Source organism: Moschus berezovskii, chromosome 4 (assembly GCF_049115385.1).
Source record: "Moschus berezovskii isolate FMDL1 chromosome 4, NW_MosBer_1.0, whole genome shotgun sequence".
Lineage (NCBI taxonomy): Eukaryota > Metazoa > Chordata > Mammalia > Artiodactyla > Moschidae > Moschus > Moschus berezovskii.
In genome coordinates this window covers 16,191,623-16,219,600 of record NC_142463.1, presented here as the reverse complement: position 1 = coordinate 16,219,600, position 27,978 = coordinate 16,191,623, and the positions used below count along the sequence as shown (strand labels likewise).

Sequence of the window (27,978 nt, the reverse complement as noted above, 5' to 3'; positions counted from 1 at the left end):
TGAAGCAGGTGTGTGCCGGCTGAACACTTCTGCTTTGCTTGCTGGGGGAGAACTCATCACGGTTTAGCATCATCACTTTGAATCACCACCCAGTTCCCAAGAAACAGCTCCCAAAGGTCATTGATAAAACACACAGGTCAGTGCTCAGCTCCTGGGGGATGGGCAGGACCTCAGAGTTTTAAATATGGACTCTGAGCTTTGTTTTCCTCACCTGTAAAGTGGAAGTAATATTAGTACTGCTTCCTGGGGTTATTATTGTGAGGGTTCAATACAGGTGAAATTTTGGTGTGGCGCTTGGCATATAGTCAGTGCTCCATAATTGGTGCAGTGATTATTTCCATAAAAGGCAAACTTCCAAGAGGGGTTTGTCCTTTTTGACTTAGACTCTGCATACTGACATACTGTTTTCAAAGACTGGGGTAGTGGTAAGTAACCAACGTAAGAATGAGGTGGCCCAAAGCCATTTCTGGGAAGAAGGGCAAGTTGTACCTTCTGGACCAGCAGAAAAGACATCCCTTCTCTCCAGGCTGGGACTCAGACAGCCTGGCAGTCAGTTCAGAGAGAAACACGATGGAACATGGCCCTTATCTATAGGCTGAGCCAGACCAGGCGACTAGGCTGAGACCCTGTACATTTCGTGTAGCTCAGTGCCCCACTGTTCCCACCGTGCTGGCACTCTGAGTGACACCCTGCCGCAGTTAGAGTTTGGAAGATGGGAATTAGAGCACGGGGCCAAGGCCAAGGCCAGAGTGACCCCTTTGCCACTGTGGACCTGTTCAACACTGAGGAGACCTGGTGGGTAGGGGGGTCTCCCCCTCGCCAGGCCAGAGAGGCATGGCCCCTCTCCGGCCTGCTCCCCAAGATGGCCTGCAGAGAAATGCTGGTGTCACAGCTGTGGCTGTCAGGCCTGCGTGTGTGTGCTTCAGGTGTGACAGTCAGTGCGTGTTAGAAGGGGACTCAGCAGTCCCGGCCCCTCTCCCTTCACGGCAGGGTCCAGACCTCATTGCCATGAGTATGAGGCCCAGGTGCCAGCCTCTCCATGAAGTGAGCTGGACTCAAGTTGTGATGAGGGCAACAGGACCAGCCTCAGGTCAGACCCCCAGGGAGATGCTCTGCCCCTGCCCGCCAAGGCACTAAAATAACACCATGACAGGTGAGCCGAGGCAAGCCCAGGGCACCCACAGGGCATGTGGCTTTTGGTGAGAAAATTAATTCTAGCCCTTGGTGGAACTGGGTTTCCCACATCCTCCCAGTCTGGAGCAGGATGAGCTCGGCCAGGGGCAGGGTTGGACCTTCAGGTGCTGAGCCCAGAGCCTGGGGCTGAGTGGTGCTAGAAGGGAAGGAGGGACACTCCTGGTCTGCAGAGTGTCAGCAGAGAGTCAGTGCCATGTGGGCTGGTCAGCTCCCTGCCGTTCCAGGGGTGCAGATTGTTCCCCGCCCCCACCAGCCCCCTTCCTAAATGCCTGCAGCTGGTCTCTGGACCACTAGGAGAAGGTGGGGAGAGGCCAGCAACTTTCACTGCAAGTATAGGCACAAAAGATCCTAAGGCACCCAGCTGGGGAGACAGACTGTCTTTTCTCTGTTTGACAGCAGCCATGGTGCCATGGCAGGAGTCCTGGTCTAGGGGTTCTGATAAATGAGTCCAAATCCAGGTTCTGCCTCATCCTACTCTGGGACCCTGGGTGTAAACCTTGGTTTCTGGAAGCTTCAGCTTCTTACTTACAAAATGAGGTGGAGTCCTAAAAGGTCCATATCACGGTAACTCTTGGACCATCCAGAAATGGGCATGTCAAAGGAATTGTGGAGTGGCTTTGAAGAGGTGAAAAAATTAGTGGGAGAAAAAACAATATCCACCCAGCTTCAAGGATGCCTCCACAACAAGGGTCTTTAATGTTCCAAATGCCTAGTCCTGACATGAGGTCCCCTAACCAGGATCCTCACGGTCCATCCCTGGTGGAGCATCTTCTCCCTGGGTCCCGTACCACAAACACCTTACTTCGTGCCCAGAAATGTCCCTTCCCCCCATTTTTGTTGTTTCTCTCTCTTGATTGCGAGACCCTGATCCCCTGAATTCCTCTGTCTGAACAGAAATGCAGCCCCAGCAGGAGCAGGGAGCAGGCCCTAGGGTGAGCTGGCACAGAGGCGGGCCTGATGCCTCCACTTTTTCCTACCTCCTCTTTGCAGTTAGAGATGACCTCTTGGCTGGAGGACTTCGTGATCTGAGCGGGCACAAACACCAGGTATGCACGGTCTCGGCAGCCCTAGGAACCTGGCCTCGGAGGGGTAGGATAGTTGTCACAGTCGCTGTAACTAAGAGACGTGCTATGTTCTGGCCCCTTGGGGATGGGTTTTCTCTCAAGAGGGCTCCGGTGGGGGGTGGGTGGGAGACAGTGGCCTTGCTCAGACTGCACGGTGCCTTCTCTGTGGTTGTGGCTCCAGGGAAGAGGTGAGTGGGTGGAGAGGAGCAGGAGCAGGAGGCCACTCTGGGAAGAGGAAATGGACGAGGCCACATCTCTGGGCCCACAGGAATTCCAAGCCCCTGGCCCAGAGCAGCTCAGCTAATTACAGTTTCCCCTTAGTTGGTGGGAACGAGGCTCCTAAGCGAGCACCAGCCTTGGCCAGCACTGGCAAAGGAGGGCAAGGTGGAGCCGGAAGGTGGGGAGGGTCTGGTGGCTGGTGCCTGGGGCATCTTTGTAATCCGACCCCCAGGAAGGGCCGGCCGGTACAGCCTCTGCGAGGAGGAGTATCAGGTCCCAGCGGCCCAGGAGTGCAGCAGACACAGCTGCTTGCCAGGAACCAGCCATGGGGATCTCAGGGAGTAAACAACTGAAGAGAATTGCCTTGCAAACCACATTCAATGGAAATCTCCCCCACAGTCACATCGCAAAATGCAACCAAAATATTTATTCTGAGCAGCAGTTTTCAGAATCGCTCTTTGGAAGGAGACACAGATTGTCCAGCTTCTCAGACAGCCCAACTCAAAGGGGCATATACCCTACCCTCACTCCAATAAAGCCGACAACCCATTAGATGGGGGATCAGGGTCAATTCAGCCTTTGCAGAGCCCTGGACCATCCTTTCTCACTGTCCAGAGAAACAGGAAGCAGCTTAGACCCATGTGGAAGCCATAAACAGGCTCCTTGCCTTGGCGACCTGTCACCACTCAGCTGGAGCTGCCACCCCTATGGACACATCTGAGTGCCCAGCATGTGAGGAAGGAGACCCATCAGCCAACCTTGTGTCCCCGCACAGTTGGCAGCTAGTGGCCAATGTCCGACGTTCACCAGATATTGAACTCTAGCTGGGAGGGTCTCACACATTCCTCTTCTCTTTTACCCATGACCAACACTACTACTAATAAGTGAGACATATAGAACTATCCTTCTAGAAACGACTTCTGGATTTCCCAGGTTCAGCTAATGTGTATGAAGACTCTCCTAGTTAGAAATGCTGCTAGTTTGTTTTGTCTCTCATCATTCCTCATGGCAGCTTTTCACACAGGCATTGCTACCTATAGGGGAGGAAAGGTAAACTCAGAGAGCTTTAGAAACCAGCTCAGTATCACGCAGTTAGTGCATGCCAAAGCCAAGATTAGAGCTGAGGTCTTTAGCACCCTGTTCTAGCGTTCCTAATGCCCATCGCACCATTGTGTTTCTCTATTATTGTGTAGGCTTGTTGTGAAGATTAGACAGGATGACACACATGAGGCTTGTTAGAGTGGTACACGGTTCTTAATGCATCATCTTCACTACTACCGTCCTTATCAGAGATTGTTTAGTACTATGGGATGACTTTGGACCTGGGCGTATTAGGCCGTGTTCTTTCATATGTAATAGATAGAGAATTCCATCTGCCTTAAAAGATAGAGAGAGAGTTGGGAGAGAGGAGGAAAGAGATTGGGTACTGCCTCACCATCTCATTTTACTGGATGAATGAGTGGGTGGACCTCAGGCATGGCTAGATCCAGGAGGTGATACAATGTCATCAGGTCATCAGGCTCCTATTTTCCCTAGGTTTCTCGTATTTACTCTTTCTTGTGCTGACCTCAGTCGTATCTGCTGCCTCTGGGCTTCTTCTTGCGCATAGCGTGACACAGTGGGAGGCCATGAAGGGTGATAGGCTTCTGGCCTTCACTATCCCAGCCAGTGACTCCAGATAGAAACATAACCTTTCCTCCAAGTGATTACAGGGGGAGGAATCCCAGGGAGGTGCTCTGCTGCTTGGGTCATCTGACTACACTTGGTCCAGCGGACAGTAATGTTTGGCCAAGTAGATAGGTTGCTGCCTACCATGGACAGGGTGGTGGGGTCCTGTGATGGGGACCCCTGCCAGAATCATGACTGAAGTTGAGAAAGTCAGTTCCCTAAGGAGCTCTTACCAGGAGAAAGGGAAGAGGGGATACCAGACAGATACCCAGCAGTGGTGCCTCTTACCCTGGGATTGGAAGAAAGAACTGAGTTAATAATGTGGTGCAAAAATGGGAGTCATTCTGCCCTGGCACATCCTTTCAATCTTGTCGATTAGGAAACAAGCTCAGAAGTATTCTGTGCCCTTGTCACTCTCTCACGGTGAATTTCTGAGACACCCAAGGCTGGAGTCTGGGTCCCCTATTCTTCCACCTCACCCGGCATGGGAAGGAGACTGAGGTCACTGCGACCCTCTTGCCATCCCCTCAGGCCATGCTGGGAAAACCTCAGGCCAGCAGCTACCGTGGCAGGTTCTGGGAATTTAGTGGTGAACATAGTACACACGTCACCCAAATCATGGCACTTATATGTCAGAGAGGGAACTGGTCATCAGACAAAAACTTACAGGAATAAAAAGAAGTTACAAATGTTGATACTTGTTGGGCTCTGAAGAGGAAGCACATGATGCTGAGCAAGCGTATGCAGGGCATGAGAGTATACAGGCATACTGGATGGACAAGGCTTGGCTAGAGTGGCTTAAAGCTCAGCATTCAGAAAACTAAGATCACGGCATCCGGTCCCATCACTTCATGGGAAATAGATGGAAAAACAGTGGAAACAGTGTCAGACTTTATTTTTTTGGGCTCCAAAATCACTGCAGATGCTGATTGCAGCCATGAAATTAAAAGACGCTTACTCCTTGGAAGGAACATTATGACCAACCCAGATAGCATATTAAAAAGCAGAGATATTACTTTACCAACATAGGTCTGTCTAGTCAAGGCTATGGTTTTTCCAGTGGTCATGTATGGATGTGAGAGTTGGACTGTGAAGAAAGCTGAGCGCCGAAGAATTGATGCTTTTGAACTGTGGTGTTGGAGAAGACTCTTGAGAGTCCCTTGTACTGCAAGGAGATCCAACCAGTCCATTCTAAAGGAGATCAGTCCTGGGTGTTCATTGGAAGGACTGATGCTGAAGCTGAAACTCCAATACTTTGGCCACGTCATGCAAAGAGTTGACTCACTGGAAAAGACCCTGATGCTGGGAGGAATTGAGGGCAGGAGGAGAAGGGGACGACCGAGAATGAGATGGCTGGATGGCATCACCAACTCAATGGACATGAGTTTGAGTGAACTCCGGGAGGAGTCCTCCGGATGGACTTGGAGGCCTGGCGTGCTGTGATTCATGGGGTCGCAAAGGGTCGGACATGACTGAGCGACTGAACTGAACTGAACTGAGATCCAGGAAGTGATAGTATGTAGAGAGGGTGTATTCTTGAACATAGCGTCAGGGAGAGCTTTCCTGGGTTGCTGATGTGCAAGGTGAAATTGGAAGTTTGGAGAGGAGTTAACTGGTGAAGAAGGGATGTTCAGGAAGAACATTCCAGGCAATGGACATGACATGTGCAAAGGCCTTGAGGGAGAAGAGACTGAAAGAATACCCCTATGCCTTGAGTAAAGTAAGGGGGAGATGAGGCAACAAAGGCAGGTGGGGTCCCTGAAGGAAAAAATGTTGTCTTGGTCTCAAGTGCAAAAGGAAGTCACTGAGAAGATTTAAGCAGGACAGGCCTGGGGCCCATGAGGGAAGTGGATTAAAGACTGGAAGAGAGAACATTTGGGGTTTTGGTGGGAGAACAGGGATGCCCATGGGAGGATGGATCTCAGAGGGGCCTTCTAGGCAACTCGTGCCCAGAATTGCAAGAACCCTGTGTGCTTAAAAATCGGGTGCAGAGGATGGAACCTCTGGTGGGGGGAAGAGGAATCTGCTCTTTTCTAATAAGAGTAGATTAAAGATGAGCTGTTTTCTTTACCGGCTCCCTTCTGCATTTTCATCTGTCAGTGGGTGTACGCTGGGAATCTCCAGGAGGTCTGTGTAATAATCAGTTTTATCATGTTTCCCCAACATATTTGACCATGAGAAGGGCTGAGGGCAAAGACAGTCCCCAGAGGTACTTGGAAAGTGACTGATCTGATCCCAAGAGGAGGACACAGCCCTTGTGGCCTGTGGCCAGGTCAACCTGGGATGAGACAAGTTATAAAGATACCCGGTAACAGGCCATTATGGAGAAGGCAATGGCAAGCCACTCCAGTACTCTTGCCTAGAAAATCCCATGGATGGGGCAGCCTGGTAGGCTGCAGTCTGTGGGGTCGCTAAGGGTCGGACACGACTGAGCGACTTCACTTTCACTTTTCACTTTCACACATTGGAGAAGGAAATGGCAACCCACTCCAGTGTTCTTGCCTGGAGAGTCCCAGGGACGGGGGAGCCTGGTGGGCTTCCGTCTATGGGGTCACACAGAGTCGGACACGACTGAAGTGACTTAGCAGCAGTAGCAGCAACAGGCCATTATAAGAAACCCATCAATCAACAGACCTTTCTGCAGACTTTCTAGAGAGTGCTGGGTATAGGAGAGTGAGGAAGCTCGAGAGGGAGAGTCACACCCTCTCTGTCCCAGCCATGTGCCCTTTCTCTTTCTCCCTGCTTCCTGCCCTGAGGATTTATTCCACATCCTTAGAATATCCTAAGCTTAAAATCAGCACCCCTAAAGCTCTGGACAGGATGTAAGTATGTGTCCCATTGACGAGGCTGAAGTGTCACCTAAATAAATCCATCAGTGTGAAGGCCTTCACCTGCATCCACGTAACAACGGTGTGAGTGAGGGATGGAGAGAAGAGAACGCATGAGGATGCCTCCTTCCTCTCCACCCACTGATACGTTTAATGCTCATTTAACAAGCATTAGGAGTGAGACTGGACGCAAGGGACCTGGCCGTGCATGAGACAGACTCGGTGCCAGCCCTCTTGATGCTGGGCCGGGCTTGTGTCTGTGTAGCATTGAATTCTCCTGACAAGCCTGCTTCTGGTTAAGCCCTGGCTGGTTTGGGGGAGGTAAGAGTAAGAGTTTAGGACAAGGGCATTGGCCTACTGTGGGAGGGGCCTGGGTTAGGAATGCAGCAGTGTACTCATGGGAGCCTTACCTCGACTCTGCACCTGGGTGTCCTTCTCTGGGGAAGAAAATCATCAACTCTGCCTTCTAGATAGGGTGAGGGTCCAGGGAGATGCCATGCTCCTGGCATCCACCACAGTGTGCAGTGGCTTTCCTTCTCCTCCTTTCTCTTCTCCCCTAGAACCAGACCTGGCAATTTCTGATGGTCTAGTTTTTCCCCACTTGAGCATCACAGACCCTCTCCCCCCAGCTCAACACCACGTGCAATTCAGAGTCACAACCAAACCAGATATATTTGTATCTGGGGAGTCCCCCAAAACACCCTTCAACTTTAAGCAGCTGACACAATCAGGATTTGCTTTGTTTTTTTTTTTTAACTTTCAGAGTTAAACTGGACCCAGGCGCCCATTTTCAGTTTGCTTCAAGCAGCGAAGTACAGTGGGACCAGCCCTGGGTGTGTGACAAGGAAATCCAGGCTGCGGTCTGGTTTCCTGCCTGCCAGTTGTGTGGGGCACCCAGCCCTTCTGAGCCTCAGTTTCCCCTCCTGTGAAGTGGGGGTGGGAGAATTGAGTGAGGTACAGAAGCATTTATGAATGGAAACCTCACCTCAGAGTGCCTGACTCCCTGGCACTTGACAGTGTCTTCTCAGAAAGCACTTACAGTTTTCCCTCTTGGGAAACTGGCAACCCCTCTGCCTCCTGCCACCTGTGACCACCCACCCATCTGGTCTCTGGGAGACCCCAGCCGCTCCCGGCCCAGCTGTTTGGCACTAACTGTCCTGTGGTTAGAGCAACAGGCTGGCTGTTCTGGGAAGCCTCTTTCTCAGGCTGGGACCCTAGGGCAGGACTGAGCCCTGTTTGGTGGCGGGGAAGACAGAAGCTGGGGAGGGCAGAGGGGAGGGCCACCTGGGGAACTGTTAGGTGAGCGTTATGTCATGTTTTTCAAATACCTCCAGGTCCACAAAGCTAAAAATGTGGTCTGGCCTTACATATTTGTGTGTGAGTGTGTGTGTGAGTGTGTGTGTGTGTGTTCCTAGTACATTTCCTTCTAATTTTTAAAACCATACGTAACGTCAGGGACATTTAATCCATATGGTTCTGATTCCTTAACACTTAAATCATCCAAATGTTGTTTTGTAGATTCTATTTGCAAATCTCTTTACATAAGCTCTTAACTCCTTCTTTCTCAAGGGCATCAAGGTAGGATCTCTGAGAGAGGCTTCCTTTAATGCCAGCTTTCCATTCTCCACCCAAGTTGGCCAGAGGTCTTATGACCGCCTATGCTCTGGACACCAACTGCCCAGGTCCTGCCCTCAGGGCTGGGAGAAGGTTGGTGGGAAAGGAAGAAGGACAGACTGGGATCCGTCCCCACCTCCACCACTTCCTGGCTGTGTGATCAGCTGCTAGTTCACCTCCTCAAAGCTTTTCTTCCTCACCTGCAAAAAGGGATACGTAATAAACATCTGAAAAGGTTGTTAGAGGACTTAGACAATGCCCGTAGCCTGGAGAGCATGGTTTGCCATCCCATGTACCACATCGCATTGCTGAGGTTAGAGCAGGCCATGTCAGACTGCAGGGTCCTTCTGTAGGAATCCCAGATGGCAGCACTGGGTGGCAAAGCTGAGTCCAGAGAAGCCAAGGGGGAACCTGCCCACAGGACTTGGGGGTTGAGGCAAGGACGGAACAATGACCATAATGGCTGGGGAGTGGAGGAGGTAAATGATGCCTGGAGATGCTCAGCCCAGCGCTCAAGTGGGAGTCTGGGAGGGGAGTAGGCACGGCCAGCATTCCCTGCATTTGGTGTGTGAGGGGGAGGTGGTAGGGGAGGACCCTACAGGCCATAACAAAAGGGGACAAGGAAGGTGGCCCTCCCAGATTCGAAGGCCCTGGGTTTTGCCCCTGAAAGCTACCACACTCATCTGTTGGAGCCCAGGCTCTAGAGGCCCCTTCCAAGTCTCTTCCGTGTGCTCCACACGCAGGCACCAGTCCAATTCCTCAGCCTAGAGTTCAGTCCTGGGTCCCCAACACACCCGGAATCCCCACTTTCCCCTCCCTCTCTCCCTTGGGTCATTCCCAAACATTCAATGCTCTTTTGAGCTTTTGTTTGTTCACCTCTTTCCCCTGTCACGGTGGCCGTTTCCCCTGATAAATACCTACCCATTCTTCAAAGTCCAACTCAAAAATCACCTCCTCTGAGAAGCCTTTCTGGGAAGATTTGCAAAACAATAGCACCTTCCTTGGTGCTTCTCCTGGCCTTGGTCTTTTTAGTCTGTCTGTGCTTGGGATGAACTCTTGAGGGCCTGTGCTGGGAGCAGTGGGAAAGGATGGCCAGGAAGCCTCAGTCGGCAGACCCACACTTGATGCACCTGCTGGGAGGCAGACTGGAAATCCAAGATGGCACTCACAGGACTCCACGGCTGTTGGTGTCTGACGTGAGACCAGCGGGAGGACACAGAGGCCCTGGTGTGGCGTAGCTTCTGGGGCCTCCCCATGGCAAGGGCCCATTGGCCAGCTCTGATCTGGACGCCACCCATGTCTGTACCTATAGAACAGAATTTGTTTCTCTGGCAATTCCAGACGGAGTGAATCCCAGACAGAGCTGAGTCTCCAGGACAGAAGAGCAGATGCTCCATCTAAAATTAGGCTGCTGACTGCAACTCCCATCTAGGCTGCGGGAATGGATCTGCTTCTTACATCTGTCATTGTGTAGTAGAGGCAAAGCGGAGCCCCTGCCTCCCTGTCGAGGCTGAGTGGCAATGTGACAGCCAGCCAGGGGCCAGCATTGTACAGTCTACCTGGAGTGCTTCCCGCCCCTTCTCTGGTTGACTCCTCCCACATCCCCTGAGAGGGCTGTGTCCCCTTGCAAACAGCCCTCAGAAGCTGGGTCTCTCTGACTTTGGTTCTGAATGCTTCTCCTAGGACGTTAACCTGTCCAGTACCATCCCCACCAGGGAGGGTCCAAGCTGCCCTGGAACCCAACATCAAATTCCAGCAGCAAGAAGACAGGCCCATAGGAATGATGCAGGTAAAGTCACCAGCTGTCTGGCTGAAGCCGAGGAAGGTGATAATCAAGGAAAACCTCTTTGGGCCTCTTCTTTGTTGTTCCCTCCTCCTTACAGACATCCTCAAACACTTTCATTGCCATCCCAAGCTGGGTCCTGCTCTCTGGGAAGAGGGGTAACCATTGGAAACCTGCTGAGGGGGCCCAGCCCTCAGCTGTAGCCTTTATTTCTCCAAAAGCTACAGTTCTCACAATGTCCTACAGGGCCTCATACATGCCTGACACGCTCACCTCAGGGTCTTTGCATTGGCTGTTCTCTTTGCCTGTAAAGATCTTCCCGCAATATCTACAGGACTCAGTCTTCACCTGCTTCAAGTCATTGCTCAAACGCCACCGTCTCAATGAGGCTTACTCTAACTACCCTATTTAAATCCGTGACCATCTCCCACCCCTGCATTCCTGACTCCCTGACTCTATTCTACCTTGTACTTTCCATAGTACATACTTCCTGCTAACGTGTTATATGATTCACTTATGTCTTCAGTTTCTTTATTGTCTGGCTCTTCCTTCTAGAATGTAAGCTCTACAGAGTAGGGCTTTTCATCCATTTTGTTCACCATGGTACTTTTTCTTAAGTCCCCAGAATAGGGCCTAGCCTGTATTAGGTGTTCACTGAGCATCCGTTAGAGGCTGCATGTGTTCAGATGAGGCAGTGGCAGCTGGACCCAGGGCTGCGTCCTTCCTTGGCCCCTCTGCTATTGGGGTACCTCTAGGCCTTCTTTGAGCCTCCATTTGCTCATCCAGCAACGGGGTTTATGGTTCCCTCTCCTGCCTCTTGTAGAGCCTTGGTGATGACATGAAGGACCAGGTGTGATTGTGCCCAAATCTATCAAAAGTTACCCAATAGACCTGATGCTGGGAAAGATTGAAGGCAGGAGGAGAAGGGAACAACAGAAGATGAGATGGTTGGATGGCATCACAACTCGATGGACATGAGTTTGAGCAAGCTCCAGGAGTTGGTGATGGACAGGGAAGCCTGACATGCTGCAGTCCATGGGGTCACAAAGAGTTGGACATGATTGAGTGACTGAGCTGAACTGACCCAAATCAGTGTAAGGTGTCTGTTTTGTTTAGCTAGCACACGGAGAACCCACTAGGCCCGTACTGAGTGCTGGGAGTCCCCAGAGGAGTGACAGCTTGTGTCCCCAGCTGCAAAGAGGCTCTCCTAGGCTAATTAGGCCAACTCCAATGTGAGGAAGGTAGGAAATGCCCATTTATTAGAGAGTTGTCAGACAAACAGAAGCAAATGTGGGACCCTCCTGAGATTTGAGAAATTTATACCTTCACCTTCTGTATTAGTTAGAGTTCTCTAGAGAATCAGAAAATAAGATATACACACACATATACACATATATAACAGAAATAGTGTGGCTCAAAGGGTAAAGAATCTGCCTGCAATGCTGGAGACCAGGTTCAATCCCTGGGTCAGGAAGATTCCCTGGAGAAGGAAATGGCAACCCACTCCAGTACTTTTGCCTGGAGAATTCCATGGACAGAGGAGCCTGGCAGGCTACAGTCCATGGGATCGCAAAGAGTCGGACATAAATGACTGAGGGAATAACTTTCTTTCATATAAAGTACAGGCCCACACAAGAGAGAAACTGAGACTTATTATAAGGATTGACTGTATGATTATGGACATTGAGGAATCCTGAGATCCACTGTTGGCAACTTGGAGACCCTGGAGAACTGCTGGTATAAGTTTCAGTCTGAAAGCCTCTAGGCTGGAGACTCAAAAAGAGCTGATGTTTCAGTCAAAGTCCAAAGGCTGGAGGAAACCAGTGTCCCAGTTCAATCAGTCAGGCAGCCAAGGAGTTCCCTCTTCCTCAGCCTTTTTGTTCTATTCAGATTTTCAATGGATTGAATGAGGCCCCCCACATTGGAGAGGACAATCTGCTCCACCCAGTCTGTTGAGTTGAATGTTAATCTCATCCAGAAACAGCCTCATAGAAAAACCCTGATGTTCGGCCAAATGCTGGGCACCCCAGAATTTGATGGCCCAGCCAATCTAACACATAAAATTAACCATCACATCCTCCTCCCCACTTCCAGATTGCTGCTGACCATTCACCTCCAAGCTCAGAACCAGCCACCAAATCCATGTGCCTACCTTTCCTTCCCCAGGTCCCCAGCTCTTCCGGTCTGCCATCCTTGAAGACATGCCTGTGCTCCCACACTCCCCTGACTCAGCTCCTTCTATGTGGTACCCTCTAGGTGCCCCAGGATACTTGCTGGGATTCTCATCCAGTCAGATTCAGAGTAGGGTTGAGGGTGGACTGCACAAAGTCAACAGGAAGTCCTGGGGGAGACAGTCCTCAGAGGGCTTGTTTTCAGGCTAGAAGGAGCATGGCTGATTGCTTTAAAAGTCTGGAGCTCCCAAGGGATCAACAGGGCTCTGTCCACACATCCAGGCAGAGTAGAAGATGCTGCCATGTTCCCCAGTTCTGGGAGGTATGGAAGGAAGCTGTCCAGGTGCTCTATATGTCAAGCCCTGCCAGGCAGAGACCCCTGTAGCTCTTCCAACCTAGTGGGGGTGTGAGACGCAAATGCTTTGTTTTTATATGATAGATGTTCTGATGATGTGTGCAAAGCAAGTTACAGGAACATTGAGGGAGGTGATCTTTTAATTCTACTGAGGGTAGGAGCTGGTCAGAAAAAAAAATTAAAAATAGAACATTTGAAGGAAGGCTTATAGGAGGAGTTCACTAAATAGTCTAGGAGAGTTAATAGGAGAGCTGAAGGGGAAGGGTGGATGGCAGTCTAGGGGAAGAAGGAAGGGCATTCCAGGTCGAGGGAACAGTATGAGCCAAGGCATGGAATGTGAAAATTCCTGTTGCATTTAGGGAACTAATGAATGATCTAGACCAGGCCAGGCTCTCCTTGCAGGAGGACTCCAAGACCAAAGGATAGAGGTTTGGGGTTCTCACCACCTGCCCTGAGAGATCAGAAAGACCACAATGGGAGGGAGCCTGAACAGGGGTGGAGTGAGACCATTTCTAGATTTCTTTATAGTTGTTAGATGGAGGCTTTCATCTAACAAAAATTAGCTTTCAGGACAGGCCCCACTCTTTCTCATTCGTATCTCTCTTTCCCATTCCTTCTGCACCATCCATTGCTTTTATTCACTGTTATTGCAATTATTTTCTGAGTGTGCAAGTCCTCTCGGGAACCAGACTGGCAGAGGCACAGGCCCCATCAGGCCTCACTGGTCCTGCCTGGGGGTTCCTTCTTGACCACCCCCTGCCCATCCCCAGGCCCTCAGACTCTGCTGGCCCTATAGGTTGGATAAAATTCACACAAGGGGAGATGTTTCTATGGCCATCCCAGAACTTCCCTATTTTTCTTGCTGCTCCTGAAACTTTTTCTTGTCAGACCTGTTACAGTTTATCTTGTCTTAATGTTTATGGGGCCTGATTAAATTCTCATTTCCTCCCTCCCTCACTTTATGAGCTACTATCAACAACTGAGTCTCATGCATCAGGATGCCCTCCAAAGAGCCTGAATGGAGGTGGGGGGGCGGGGCTCCCTCTACTGAGCATCTACTACAGGCAGCTACTTGATGCAATGCACTGACTCCTTTAATTTCATTAGCTCTCATTTGCTCCTCATCATCCTTCCCTGAGATGCATTATCCTCCCCATCTTACAGCTGTGAAAACTGAGACTCAGGGGAGTTAAGCAGCTAGTAAGTGTCAGAGCCAGGACCTGCGCACAGACTGTCTTAATCCAAGGCTCAGAAGCTGGTGCTCTCCTGATGTACTTTCCATTGGCAGACATGAAGCCATACTCAGAGTAAATAGTGCTTCTTATTGATGATCTTGCAGGTCGGCCCCTAGGCTTGGGGAAAACCTGTTCTCACAGCTGCCAAGGGGAGTGACTAATCTGATTTCCTGGAACCAAAGGCCCCACCCTCCCCACCTGGGATTCAGTGGGCCCTGCGGGAGTCCCCAGAAATGCTGGTGGAAAACCAGAATGAGGCAGACCTGGGGTTCAGATTGAGCCAAAGCCTCAGTCTGAAGTGTAGGAAAAGAGGACACTTTTGTCATCTGGGGGAGACTGGTCAGTGGCCTCTTGTAGTTGCCTACTGGACAGGATGGCCAGTGGCACAGAAGTCTATCCTGGGCATGCTCTGCATACCTGTGATGTTCCTAACACTGAATAAGACGTGGTTGTGCATGGAGTTGCAGAAACTAAAGGGACAACAGATACATCATTGAAATGACTGCATATAATGGGGCACAAGCCAGAACATCCGTTCCAAATGCTGGAGCTTCACGGAGAAGGAAGCAGCCAATGCCACCTGGGGGACCCAGGAGGCTTTCACAAGGGAAGTGGCCTCTGAGCTGACCTGGAAGGCTGGATGGGAGCCAGCCAAGCAATATGAATGAGAGGAACAGTACTGAGGACTGAATGCACAAAATGCACTCGGCAGGTTCAGCAACAGTGAGCAGTTCTGCATGACGGGAGCATGGGGGGTGTGCAGAGAGAGGGAGGCTTGGGCAGCTGAACTGAAGCTGTTAAAAGAGGCACTGACAGACAGGGTAAGTTAGCTGAACAGGTACTCACTTGAATTTGTCTTAGAGAGTTCTGCCTATGTGGAGAATGGATGCCGGGGGTAGGGGGAGGGCAGGAGATGGGCAGGGGGGCCGGGCAGAAGGCTGTTATAACTGGGAGGTGATGGTGGCCTGGGGGGCAGCAAGAATGGAGAAGGGATTCTGGTTCAGGCTTGGGATGATGGGCATCCCCACTAGAGAAAATGAACAATACAGGAGGAGCAGGATTCTGGGTCACAATATAATCAATCGTTGCTTCCATTTATTGAGCACCTACTTGGTGCTGGGTACTCCACCAAGGGCTCTGTTGCAGTTTCTTGTCACATCTTCACAGCAGTTCTTTAGAATAAGGAAGTCAAGATCAGTGATATCGTGTAAACATGCCCAAGATTGCACAGTAAGTGTGGCTGGGAGCTGAAGCCAGATCCATGTGGCTCCGAGGCCCATGCTGTTACCCACGGCATCAGATGAAGGAGGAAATGAATGCCTGACTTAGACAGGAAGCCGGAAACACAGCTTTTAGGCTGGGAAGGGAGGTTGGGGCTGAGTCCTCTGGGACCCCTGGAGGTGATCTCCATAAACTCTAAGAGTCCCTCAGCCTCTGTCCCAGGAGAGAGATGGCTACCTCTGTGAGAAGTGAGGACTGATGTAACAGATCTATCAAGAGAGTGCCCGGCAAACACACACACACACCAACAAACAGTAAAACAACACAAAGCATGCGAGTCCAGGGAATCAGAGCCACGGAGGAAAGGAGCTGGAGAAGGGGTGGCTGGTAAGTAAGCACAAAATCCAAACATAAAGTACCTGGAAAGCCTCCTGGGTGGGTTGCTTAGCTCCACCTTGAAAGCTCTCCCAAGACCATGGCAGTCCCCAACCTTTTGGAATCATGGTGTGTTCCAAAACTGTATCTATAATTTGGTTGTTAGGAGTTGGAAAGAAAATTTCACAGAGACAGCCTCTTAGATGACAGATCCGATGCCAACCATCTCCTCTGCTCCAATCTCTTTTAGTCTATAAATTCTCTACAGCGTGATACTGGCTTCACAGCAGAACCAAGCCCTGTGTGTGTGTGTGTGTGTGTATGTGTGTGTGTGTAGTGTACTGTTTCTATGGAAACAAGCATTCAGCAATCTAGCCTGGGACACCTGGACCACAGTCTCCCTGAATTGTAGCCCCAGAAGTAGAATAAATCTTATCTCTCACCTCATATGCCCCTGCTCTGCCCCAGGCTGGGCAAACAGTGCTGTAGCATTTAGCAAGTTGCACTGGGATGATCTGTTTACCTGCTAGTCTCCATCCTTGGATGGAGCTCCCAGCACACAGGTTTGTGTGAGTGTTGCACGTTCCCAGAACAGAGAAGGAGCCTGATTCATGTTTGAGGAATGAAGGAATGTAGGAAAGCCCCCAGGGCCAAGCTCTGGGAATTTCTCAAGACCTGGCCCAGCTATATGCAGTGGAAGGGCTGATAGGAAGGAACTGGCACCTGGCACCACCTGCCTTCTCACCTGGGGTCCATCCAGCTGCAAGGTGAGCAAGGTGCCTGGGGCCCCAGGGTAGGGGTGATGGCTCACGGAGCAGAGTTGGGCTCAGGCTTCTTGCCTTGAAGCTCGGCTGCCTGCCTGCATCCCATATCCCTGAGCTCTGAGGCTGGAGTCTTGAAGACCTTCTGGCCTTCGGTGAGAACTGGCACCGGAACTGGGATGGAGACTGAATCTCAAGACAGGAGACTGGGAGCTCTGGTTGAAGGAGTGAAGGCTTCTGGGTCGACACTCCTGGCCTGGAGGATGGCTGCCAGCTGGGAAGTGTGACCTGAGGGGTAAAAAGCAGGGTCTCTGGGGAGAGTTCCAGAAAATCCAGAATGACTGTGTCTGGCACAATGAAAGTACTCACTAAAACACTTTTCTCATGCCTTCCTTTCTACCTTGCTGTAGCCAGTCTGGAGTATATGTTTGAAGGTTGGGATGGGAATGTCCCAGCCTGCCTCAATGGGGTGGCACAGAACTTTACCGAGAGAAGGGCGGGGAAGACAAATCCCAAGCCACAGAAAATTGGAACAAAGGAGCAGTCCAAGGAAAGGGCCTTGGCAGGGCAGCCTCTGCAGGGCTGGCACACTGGCCCACTTCTTAAGCATCCAGTCCAGTCTGAGAACCTACCTTCCACCCTAGGACCCTAGCCAGGGCCCCTGAACCTCAGTTGCAGCTCTGAATTGGATCATTCTGCCACTCCTATAGTTAGTTTATCTTTCCATTTGCTCTCCTCCACCCCCCAGGATCATTCATTCACTTAACAAACGTTTGTAGACTTCTCAGTCTTGGCAGGAGAGAAGAACCAAGATGGAAAGTTCCTGGCAGCTTCCAGACTGGAAAGAGGAGAGGTCTCTCTCAGCTGACTGCAGCTTGGGGTGATGGGCACGTCTCTAGAGGCAGGAAGCATTGAGCTGCCAGTGGCAGCAAAGGAGGGTGACTAAACCCACTGGGAGCTTGCAGTGGGGTTAGGGCCACCCCTCAAAGGTGGAGAGGGTACTCGTCCTGGGGTAGGAACAAACCTGAGCCTTTCTGCCTGTGACATATGCCAGGCATATGAATTATGACAAGACCCCCACTTGCTCCCACCTGGAGCTGCTCCCAGCCAGAGACAGTAAGCAGGGCAGAGTGGGAAGGAAGGAGTGGAGTGAGGGACAAGGTCTTGTTCCATGGGGTATCCTGTCTCACTTGCCCTAAGTAAGAGGAAGACTGTGTCAAAGACAAGCTTGATTTGGGGTGTAAAGGACACAGGACGGGTAGAGAGGGCATTTCAGACAGAGGAAAATCTATGCAAAGACCCCCGCCCCCAAAAGTGAATGCTGGTGGAAGGATGGAGAGAGTGTTGGAAAAGGACATGGAGGGTTGAACCACGGGAGATGCAGCTGTTTGAGGGGCCTTGCGTGCCAGATCAGAGAGTGTGGTCCTTCCCTTTGGAGCTTTGTCAGAAAGAGGATGACCCAGTTGGAGCTGAGATGCAGCTCTGGGCGCTACTGGAAGGTGGGGGGACTGAAGTGGTGGTGATCAACAGAACAGCTGGGAGCCTTGGCAACTGGCCAGCGGGTGTGCAGTTGTATGCATGAGTGCGCAGGCACAGTGAGTGTCCAGCTGTGATCACACCTCCCTCCACCGCCTACAAGCCATGGAGTTGTGGTTTCCTCCTGCAGGCACCTAGGAGTGAGATTCCCCTGTGGAAGCTGCCATTCCTCTATTAAAGCCGGTGGTCTGGGAGGGGCTTGTTTGCTCTACCCTGGCTTTGGAGGGAGGGAATGGGCTCTGCTGAAAGCTGTTGTATGAGGAAGGCACGGAAATCCCCAGGGCCACTAGCTTGTCCCCTGGGCCTAGAGGAAGCTCACTCCCTGTGACAGGCAGGGCCTTGAATTTAGGCCATCACTTTGGAGTCAGAGGAAGCCTGGGGCCTCCAAGGCCTTTTTGGAAGCCCTGGTCAGCTTCTCCCAGGTCAGCTTGTCAGTCACCCTGTGGGTCCTTGAACTTCTGTGACCTGGAGAGGGAGTGCCTCTTCAGCTGGCACTGTAGGCACTCAGTTTGCCTGACTCTTGTCCTGACTTTGGTCCCAGGCCCCACAACCTCCTGAGGCTATTCCCGGGCAGCAGAGGCCAGCCCTGCAGTCAGCCAAACCCAGGGTCAGTCCAGGTTCAGCAGAGTTAATCTCCCGCAAGTCACCTGACAAGTCAGAACCTCAGTGTGCCGCATCCGTAAAATACAGATCCTGGTGGCCAGTTCTGATCCCTCGGGAAGCAGGCCAGTGGGGTCCCTGGTGGGCGCTGGTGCAAAGGTGGAGCAGTGTGACTCAGGTCCCAAGCCTTGGGATCCGGTAGCTTCTGGCAAAGTCAGGCCACTGGGAAGCCCCGGGGAGCCCCCATCCCCACTCCCACGCCCAGGCTGGAGTCCAGGGAGCCCGGCCAGGCCCGCCCCGCCCAGCACTCGCGAAGGCATATTCCCGCCTTGGGAGGCACGGGCTTCCCGGATCGGGGCTGGCACCCGGGAGCAAGGCGGGGACCCGGCACTTTGGGGACGTAGATGGACGCCCGCCGGGCCGGGTGCAGCCGAGACGGGGCCCCGAGGGGCACGGCCCCGGCGGCGGTGACGACCGGGGTTCCCTGACTGCCCTTCCCGGAGGGCCTGGGAGGAAATGACAGCGCGGGAGCCGGGGAGGGCGCGGAGGGAGGGGCGGCGCCCGGGGTGACACGGCCTGTCACCGCGGAGGCCGCTGCACCGACCCTCCCCGCGGCCGCCGGGAGCCGGGGATTCCCCAGACGCGGACCCTCCCGGGCGGCAGCCTGCCCGAGCGCCCTCCTGGACCCGGCCGCGCCGGGACCCCCAAGCGGCCGACAGCGAAGCCGGGTACGCCAGGGCCGAGCCGGCCGGAGAGGCGCCCGCTGCGGGCGCCGGGGTCCCCCGGGCTCGGCGACAGGAAACTCTGGGGAGTGAATGGAAAGAAGTGGGTGGTCCGGCCCCTGCGACTTCCCCTGACATCACTGCCCAAATAAGGAGCTTCCAAGCGGCCGCGGGGCGGCCCGGAGCCGCGCCCGCCGCCGGCGCCCGCCCGCCTGCCCGCCCCGCGCCCACCCCGCGCCGCGTGGGCCGCCAGCGAGAGCCCCGGGCACCGCCGGGCGGAGCCGAGCCGGGCGGAGCCGAGCGAGCGGGCGCTGCCGAGCCGCGCGGAGGCCGGGCGCGCAGCCCAGACCAGCCCAGCGCAGCGCAGCCCGGAGCCGCGGAGTCGCGGTCGCCCGCAGGTAAGCAGCGAGCGCCCGCGCCCCGCGCCCCGCCGCGGCCTGGCAGCCGGGAGCCGGGCACCGCCAAGCGCGTCAGCCGCCCGACCGGCCCGCAGCGGGGCCACCCTCGCGGGCGGAGCGGGTGAGAGAGGGCTGGGCGCGGGCGCGTGCAGGAGCGCGTCGGGCCAGCTCCCCGGACCTCCGGGACTCCTCCGCAGCCTGGGGTTGCCTGGTGCACGCGCTCTTCGCCTGCGTTTCCCAGACGCTACTTCTGTCACCGACCCGGGGTGACACCAGCGTTCCCGCGTTCACACTTCTCTCGCACACCAGCGCCTGGCACAGCCTCACTCGGCCCCTGTGCCCGGAGCAGCCCCGCAGCCCGCACCGCCTCTGGGGCCTCTCACTGCCTGCGGGACAAGGCGGGACAAGGCACCCCGGTGTGAACCGCTTTGGCCGTCCTGGCCACGCTTACCCCTGGAGGCGCTGGCAATTTCAGACTGTCAGAGCAGATCGGACTTGGGCTCCTCCGGCTTAATGGGAGTGAGTGAAACTAGCATTGATCTGGCTCGTCTTGCCCGCTTGCAGAGTGGCACCTGGCGCGGGGGGGTACAGCCCTGAGGGGAATGTACCTGGCATGGTGGGGAGGGTGTGGCCACCGGCGGGGAGTGACTCCCGGCCTCCCAGCCTGGGTGTTTCCAGAGCGGCTCTCATTCCTTGGGCTTTTCTCTGAGCGCCCTCCCCTCCCCTCTCAACTAGTGCCCGCTGCGCCGGGGATCCTGGACAGCAGTGGTGGCTGCTGCAGAACAGGTGCAGGTGTGTCAGCCTCGGCTCTGGCAGGGGGCTCTGCAAAGTGGCTACAATTGCTTACCTATAAAATATAGAACGTATTGATTGACGACTTGATTAAGGTCATAGAGAAAAATGATAAAGGCAAGTACTGGGGCCATCATTTAATGGCTCTGGACAGATTCCTTAATCTCTTTCGGGCTACATTTTATCATCTGGAAAATGGGGATGAAGGTCCTCAGCGGAATGTTGTTAGGGAAGACTGAGATCATGTAAGTAAAAATGTTCTGTAGATATAAAGCCTTGTGTCCAAGCCAGTTGCTGTGGTTTGGATGATTCTGGGCTGATATTTGCCATGGCTGTGCTCTCTGATCTAGGGAGACTGAACGCCATTTCTGTTCCGACGTCTGCAAGAAAGGGTGCATTGAGAAATGTCCCATGTGCCTGCTAGCAGATCCCCCAAAGTAGGTTCTGTGGAACATTAGTTCTAAAAGTTGTGCCACGAGTTAGGTTTCCTTGTGCTAGTAAGTCTGGCAAATTCTGCAAGCTCTCTATAACCCTTCTAGCCAGTCACAATTCATATTGACAAGTTAAAGGCTCTGAGAAGTGCTGCAGTGAAAGAACCTGTTTAGCTTTGTCAGACCCAACATTTCTCTGGTTGATCCTGTTTGTTGCTCTTTTTGGGTCACACATGCTCTCCCAGGAAGCGGTGCTTCTGTAGCTACCAGTAGACATGATGTGTTTTCATCCAGTCGCTGAGTTCTACTTGCCTTCTTGAGTGAAGAGTAAACAGAGGCCCGGAGGAGCTGAGTGCCTTACCTGAGGTCACAGCTGAACAGTGACCCGAGATCACCCAGGAGTTAGCGGTTGAGCAGGGAACAAAACCCAGACTCCTCATCCAGTGCTCTCATTCCATTCAGTTATGTCCAGAAGTTGACTCTTCTCTCCTGAAACCAGCCTTGCTGCTTTATGTGGACACTCTGTGGAATATATTTGGCAAACAGAAAGACTTAAATGGACTCGACGATGATCGGGTCCCTACTATGCGTCATTTGTGGGGTGGAGGGGGGATCTTGAGCAAGTTAAGTTCTACCAGATGTGGAAGCTGTGCTGAAGAGTAATGGCACCAGAGTCCACACACACACACACACGTGCATGTGTACTCCCACATGCTCAACCCATCCACACACTTACACACTTGACCCCATATACTCACTCACACATGTGCCACTGCACATGAATACACACTCCTACACATGCACACACACCCTCACTCACCGGTCTCACCTCCCTCGCATCCACTCCTGTCCATGCTTTCACGTGTAGCCATCCTGCTGTGCTCCAGGCTGCAGCCAGGAGGCACTTGTGGCAATGGGCATGTGCCCTTGTCCTCATGTCCCCAAAGCTGGGGTGGTGGGGGGTTGCCTGGCACCAGCTCCCCAAAATGAGTACTGTATTGAGCACGTGGGAGGCCCAGGTAAGGCCAGTCTATTTGCATTTCCCCAGTGTTTTCTCACTTCTCCCGTTTTCTGCCATACTTCTCCCCCCACTTTCCTTCGGTCAGCTATTGTCTGGTCACACATGATGTGACCGAAACAGCTCTGGCTTCTATTGTGTCGATTGTTTTAATCAACTGTCAAAGCTTGATTAGGGCAAGGGCTTTGTCTCAGCTGGATTGGAATCCCCGGCTCCTAGGAGAATGCCTGGCACAGAGGAGACGTTCAATAAGCATTTATTGAATGAGTGAGTGAGTGAGCAACGAGTGAAGGGCTGCTGGCTGCTAGAAGGCCCGTGACCCAGGCTGATATCCAGGGGGGCTTGCTGAGCATGTTTGCTAAGTGCCTGCTGGGACCTCGGCACCATTCTGGGGACTAAGACAATGAAAGTGAGTGAATCCTCTGTTCATGGAGCTTGCATTCCAGTGGGAAGAGAGAATGAACAGTAATGGACAAGATAATACTCACCGGTGATGCACACCGTGAAGACACCATGAAGACAAGGCCGTGTGATGGGGAGTGTCAGGGAGGAGCTGGGAAAGCCAAAGCGAGGGTCGAGAGCATCCTCTCTGAGGAGCTGACTTTTATCCTGAGACCTGAATCATGAACATGTGATAGCCATGTCAAGATCTGGGAAAAGAGTACCCAAGCAGAGGAACAACAGGTACACAGGCCCTGCAGCTGGGTTGAGGGTCGTTGGAGAGGCCACACTTACAGCCCCTGCTGATTCGCTTACCAGCACCCTTTGAAGTGGGCACGTGCTGGTGTCGGGTTATCTTGGTGGATCAGTCACAAAAGCCATACTCGAAACACCCGGGGCTTTGTGCGGGGCTGCGTCTGCTGTCTCAGAGGGCTGCCCTCCCATCTTGCCCACTCCCCACCCCTAAAAATGAGGAAAGGACTGGACTCCTAAGACCCCTCCCGGCTCTGCCATGACAGAATCTGATGCTCTGTGTGTGGGAGGTTTGCAGCGACTCAGGTGGTCCCTCTGCAGGGATGGCGAATTTGTTGTGCCACTTCCATTATTAATAACCATGATGTCATACAGCTGTGCGGTTCCTGATGGACTGCAGAGCATTCTCTCCTGTTATCCACTCACTCTGTGGACTCATCTGCCAAGTGGAGAATCGTTAAGAAGGGGGGCGGTGGTGGCGGTGGGCGGAGAGACCACAGATAGAGCCACACGCTGCTGCTGTAGGCTCACCCCAAGCCACTTCATCCGTGAATCCCTGCTTCCTCACCTGCAGAGCAGGACACAGGACAGCCTGCTTCCGGAGGCCCTGGGGCTGTGAGTGAGACCCCCATCAGCATGCGGGGGCCTGCACGCCATCATATACACTTGGTAGCTGTTGGTTCCCATCTTCCAGATGAGGAACTCAGAGCTAAGAGCACTATGTCTTTTCTGGTCCACTCCTGTGTCTTCATTCTTTCAGCCCAGAGTGTTGAATAACTATTTTGTTGAACTGATTTGCCTAAGGCTGCATGGCTAATAAAGGGCAGAGCTAGGACTCAAACCCAAGGCTCTGGGCTCCCAAGTCCTTTTCATCAGCATCACACTCTGGGAATAGTTGTCATGGTTAACAAAGATCTTCACACCCTATCTGTGGATGATCAGAATTATTGTTGCTTTGTTAAGAATTCTAGAATTGTAAGGTCTTGGGTTCTGAGGCATGATATCCTTTGTAAATAATGCAATGAACATCTTAAGAAACATGTTGGAACCTTCTGGAAGAGCATGTAGATGTGAAAGCATGACCCCCTGAGAATTGAAAGCAGTGGTTTAACCATGGGTGTCTTTTCCTGTCACCTGAGGGCTTGTAACATAAGAATTCCCAGCTATACCCGCACTGTCTGATTGAGAGGTTCTAGGGGTGGTTTCTGGGCATATGGAGAAGCCCCCTGGCTCTAGAAGTTCAGCCTGGGGATCAGAAGCCCAGCCAGCTGTATGTCTGAGAACCGTGGCAGGCCCTGTGTCTGCCTCCCCAGCTATGGCTCTAACCCCCCAGTCCCCAGCTTACATCAGCCACGTGGGAGGAGCACGTGCTATGGAGCCCCACAGACCTGAGTTTGCGTCTCCTGTTTTCTGCTATGTACCTTGGCCAAGTTCCTTTACCTCTCCCAAACCTCAGTGTCCTCATCTGTAATATGGGAATCCTCACTCTTCCCTACAGGGTGGCTGAATAGGTTACAGGAGACTATTTACATCAGATATCTTATGAGATATCTGTGCCTGGCACATAGTAGGTGAACAGGAAACAATAGTTTTGGTTATTATTATGATAAATGAATTATAGTAATAAAAACAATTGCAGTATTTGTGAATTGGTTGCTACTAAAGGGTTCACTGAACTTCCCTGGTGGCTCGGTGGTAAAGAACCCACCTGCCAATGCAGGAGACAGGGTTCCATTCCTAGGTCAGAAAGATCCTCTGGAGAAGGAAGTGGCAACCCATTCCAGTATTCTTGCCTGGGAAATCCTATGGACAGAGGAGCCTAGCGGGCTACAGTCCATGGGGTCACAAAAAGAGTCGGACATGACTCAGCAACTAAACAACAACAACAGAAAGTTTCACTAAAATTAGACCAATTTGCTGCAAATACCAGACTTTTGAGAAGAGGGTCCAGTCCACGTTGTAAACGCCAGTTCTTGGGCCAAAGAATGACCAGTTCAGCTGTCTTCCCGTCCCACTTTATGGCTCAGTTCCAGTTCCGGTGGGGAGCTGCAGGCTGCATGGGGATAAGCGCCAGCATCACTAACCATGCCTCTGATAGATCCGTGGGTTCAGACAGGGGTACATGGGGTTTGAAAGTCATTGTTGAGTTCAGGTGGTGCTTGCCTACATCAGCCTGGTCTTGAGTTCCTGAGGTCACAGTTGAGGGGCAAGCACATGGCATGTGGGAGTCACAGGACGCTGTGCTTCTAACCAACTTTGTCATTCACTCATGTATTCACAGACAGTGGGTGGAGTCCTTCCGTGGGCTCAGTACAGGCCTAAACTCTAGGAGTGTGCCTGCGTCCTCCCGAAACTCAGAGTCTAGCTGATCCAACCACTCCCTAGCCACGTGGCCACAGACAAGTTGCATTTCCTCTCCAGATCTCAATTTCCTCATCTCCAGAATGGGATTGTTCTGGCTACTTCACCAAGGGCATAGCTTGGTATTTTGAGGCCCTGCCCCTCACTCGAGTGCTGTCGAGGTTTCAGGATTCCTCCTAGAGCTGGCGGGCGAAGGACAGGGCTTGGGAACTAGGAAGATCTCCCCTCTGCTTCTGGTTCTGCCATGTGCTTGCTGTGCAGTTCGCGGCATTGTTCAACTTCTCTGTGTTTCCTCTTCCCTGCTTATCTCATGTGGTTATGACACTTTTGTCGCCGGGCACTGTGGGAATGAGGTGAGATGGTGATAAAGAGGACCAGGCTCTCAGCAAATGTGACCCCCATTTCCTTTCTGTCTGGCTGTTGACTGTCCTGTGCTTTGCTGCTTCTGGAACATGACCTCCACCCACCGCTGCCCATGCTCGTCAGGTCCCCAGGGTCAGGCAGGGGCAGGCAGCCAGCCAGCATTGGTGCTCAAGGAAATAAGCACCTGCCCCTCGTGGTGACTGGGGAGGTAGTTCCAGCCCAAGAGGAAGCAGGACCAGGACGCAAAGCCAGGAGTCCTGACTTCTGTCTGGAACCTGCCACAAGGTCACTGTGTGTCAATTCCCAGTTCCCCCTCCTCGCTGAACCTCACTGTTCTCACAAGGCCAGTCTTCCAGATTCCCTGGCATCTCCCTGCCCTGACAAGCCTGTGGGCCTTTGATGTGCATGCTGAATAGCCTCAATAATGGAGTGCCACAGCGGGCTCTGGGGGTTTCACCCGCTTCTTCCAGCCTGGGCTCCACAGGAATTGATTGTGTGGAGAAGCCAGCAGACAGACTCTGGACAAGGAAGAGACTGTGGTTTCTAATTGGCAGAACTGCTCATGGGAGGGGAGGTAGGTGAAGGGACATTAATGGCATGAAATTATATTAAAGGAAGGGTATTACTCCTTTTTCTTTCCCCCCTTAAAGAAGACCCAGAAGGCTCTAAGCCACCTGCTTCCCAAATAGCTTTTTTCCCATTTGAATTCAACAGTGTGTTCGGATGGGGACCAGTTTGTTTACAGATGATCAGGATGGAGGCAAAATGTTGCAGGGTGACCCTGGAGATCCAGTCATTTACTGAATATCTGTCGAATGCTTCCCAAGTCCTCAGACCAGGGATGGAGCAGTGATCAAACCAGATGATGGTCAGTGCTCTCCTGGAGCTTACAGACTAGCAGAGAGAGGCATACCGTGAACAAAGCCGTGCACGAATGTGTAATATGTCAAATGGGATAAGTGCCATGAAGGAGAAACCCGTAGGTTAAGAAGTAAGAGAATGCCAAGGGAAGGATACCAGGATGTATGTAGGGTGGTTGGAGAGGTTATCACTACGGTGACATTTGAGCACAGCCATGAAGGAAGTATGGAAATGAATAGACTAATGTAAGCAGAGCTCTCTTTCTTTATGGTGTACCCGAGAGCCTATGGAAAGATCTCATTTGCGGCTGAAATGGTCAGCTCAGCCAAGCAGCTCAGACTCTGGACCATCCTGCTTTAGATACAGGATACCAAGCCTAATTCATGATCCCCCCGTCAATGATCATAACAGTAGGCTGGATAGGACTCTAAGCGAATTGGTCTTTAAACCTTTAAAATGCCTGTCCGCATAGACTGTCAGCCTTCTAACAAGGAAGAGGTACCGTCTCCACGTTGCAGCTGTGGTCCAAGAACTCTGTCTATGGAGTGACAAGACGAGGACCATTCCCCAGGTGAGGGATAAAGTGAGCACTCAAATCCAGACATTGCTGCCCAGCATATCTGTATTTCTCCTGACAGGGTATTTGGGCACCCAGCATACCACCTTGTGTGCAGTGGAGGATGATATTTATTTTTTTGAAAACAAAAGCAAATCCATAGACTAAAAAGATATGATGACTAAATGCAATATGGGATCCTTCAGGAACAGACCCTGGAACAGAAAAAGAACATTAGCTGAAAAACTGGTAAAATACGAATAAAGTCTGTAGTTGAGTTAATAGTAACTTACGAGTGTCAGTTTCCACTTGACAAATCTACACTGGTTATGTAAGATGCCAACGGTAAAGGAAGCTGGGTGAAGGGTTTACGGGGACTCTCTCTGTGTTTGCAGTTTTTCTGTCAATATAGGATTATTCCAAAGTGAAAAATGTATGGAAAAATAAATGAGTAAATCCACATACACTCCAACTAGCTGGCCTCCTCAAGGTTCATGAGGAGAGTCATAAAGGGTCATCGGGTAATTGAATCCCTAAGGCTACTGTCACCCCTAGAGTTGCCCGTGTGAGAAGGAGCAAAATTATAAACCAATGCAGATAACCATGATGAAGGAGGAATGTTCCCTGGGAGGTATGTCCCGCGGAGAATGCTCCCAGGTGAATGTCTCCTGTACCACATAACATATATTTTAGGCTATGCCAAGTATGCACTTTACATGTGATGAAAGTTCACTGACTCACTTTCAATTGATGCTGTCGATGGAAACTAGTTTTATTTGTAGGGCTACCTCCCGTGATTATATGAATCGGAGTGACTCATGGCAGTGGTGTGAGGCAGTGAGAAGAGAATCAGAGAGGGAAGGTGTAATCCTAAGATAGTTTTCTCTCACGGTAGAAAACATCAGGGCCAGGGAACAGTGTCTTTTGGAATGAAGGAAAGAGACCAGGGTCAAGAGCTTCCTTTCAGTGATTTTGCACTCACAAAGCAAGCAACCTAACTTAGATGAGTTTCTGGGGATCCTCCAGCTGAAAACCACTGAGTCCAGAGCAAGCGACTGGTCCAGCTTCTCTGTGCAACTGCTTGGGAGACACAGCTTAGCTTGTCTGGGTGACCTGATCTCCTTACAGTTTCCAGAGGGCCTGTGCCTTGGCATGTGGG

At 52.1% G+C, this 27,978-nt stretch overlaps 1 protein-coding gene across 6 annotated transcripts in view; it reads left to right on the top strand.

The window, feature by feature from the left end:
- HIVEP3 (HIVEP zinc finger 3) overlaps positions 1-27,978 on the top strand; it is a 569,356-nt gene that overhangs the window by 412,790 nt on the left and 128,588 nt on the right. For 2 of the 6 annotated variants that reach the window (XM_055402437.2, XM_055402425.2), the window contains exon 1: positions 15,086-19,744. The exons of 3 other annotated variants lie outside the window; for them this stretch is intronic. The gene's annotated coding sequence lies outside the window, so the exon portion shown is untranslated. Of the gene's footprint in view, positions 1-718; positions 2,241-15,085; positions 19,745-27,978 lie in introns of those variants that run through there. One more of the 6 variants, XM_055402430.2, reaches the window with a different exon arrangement.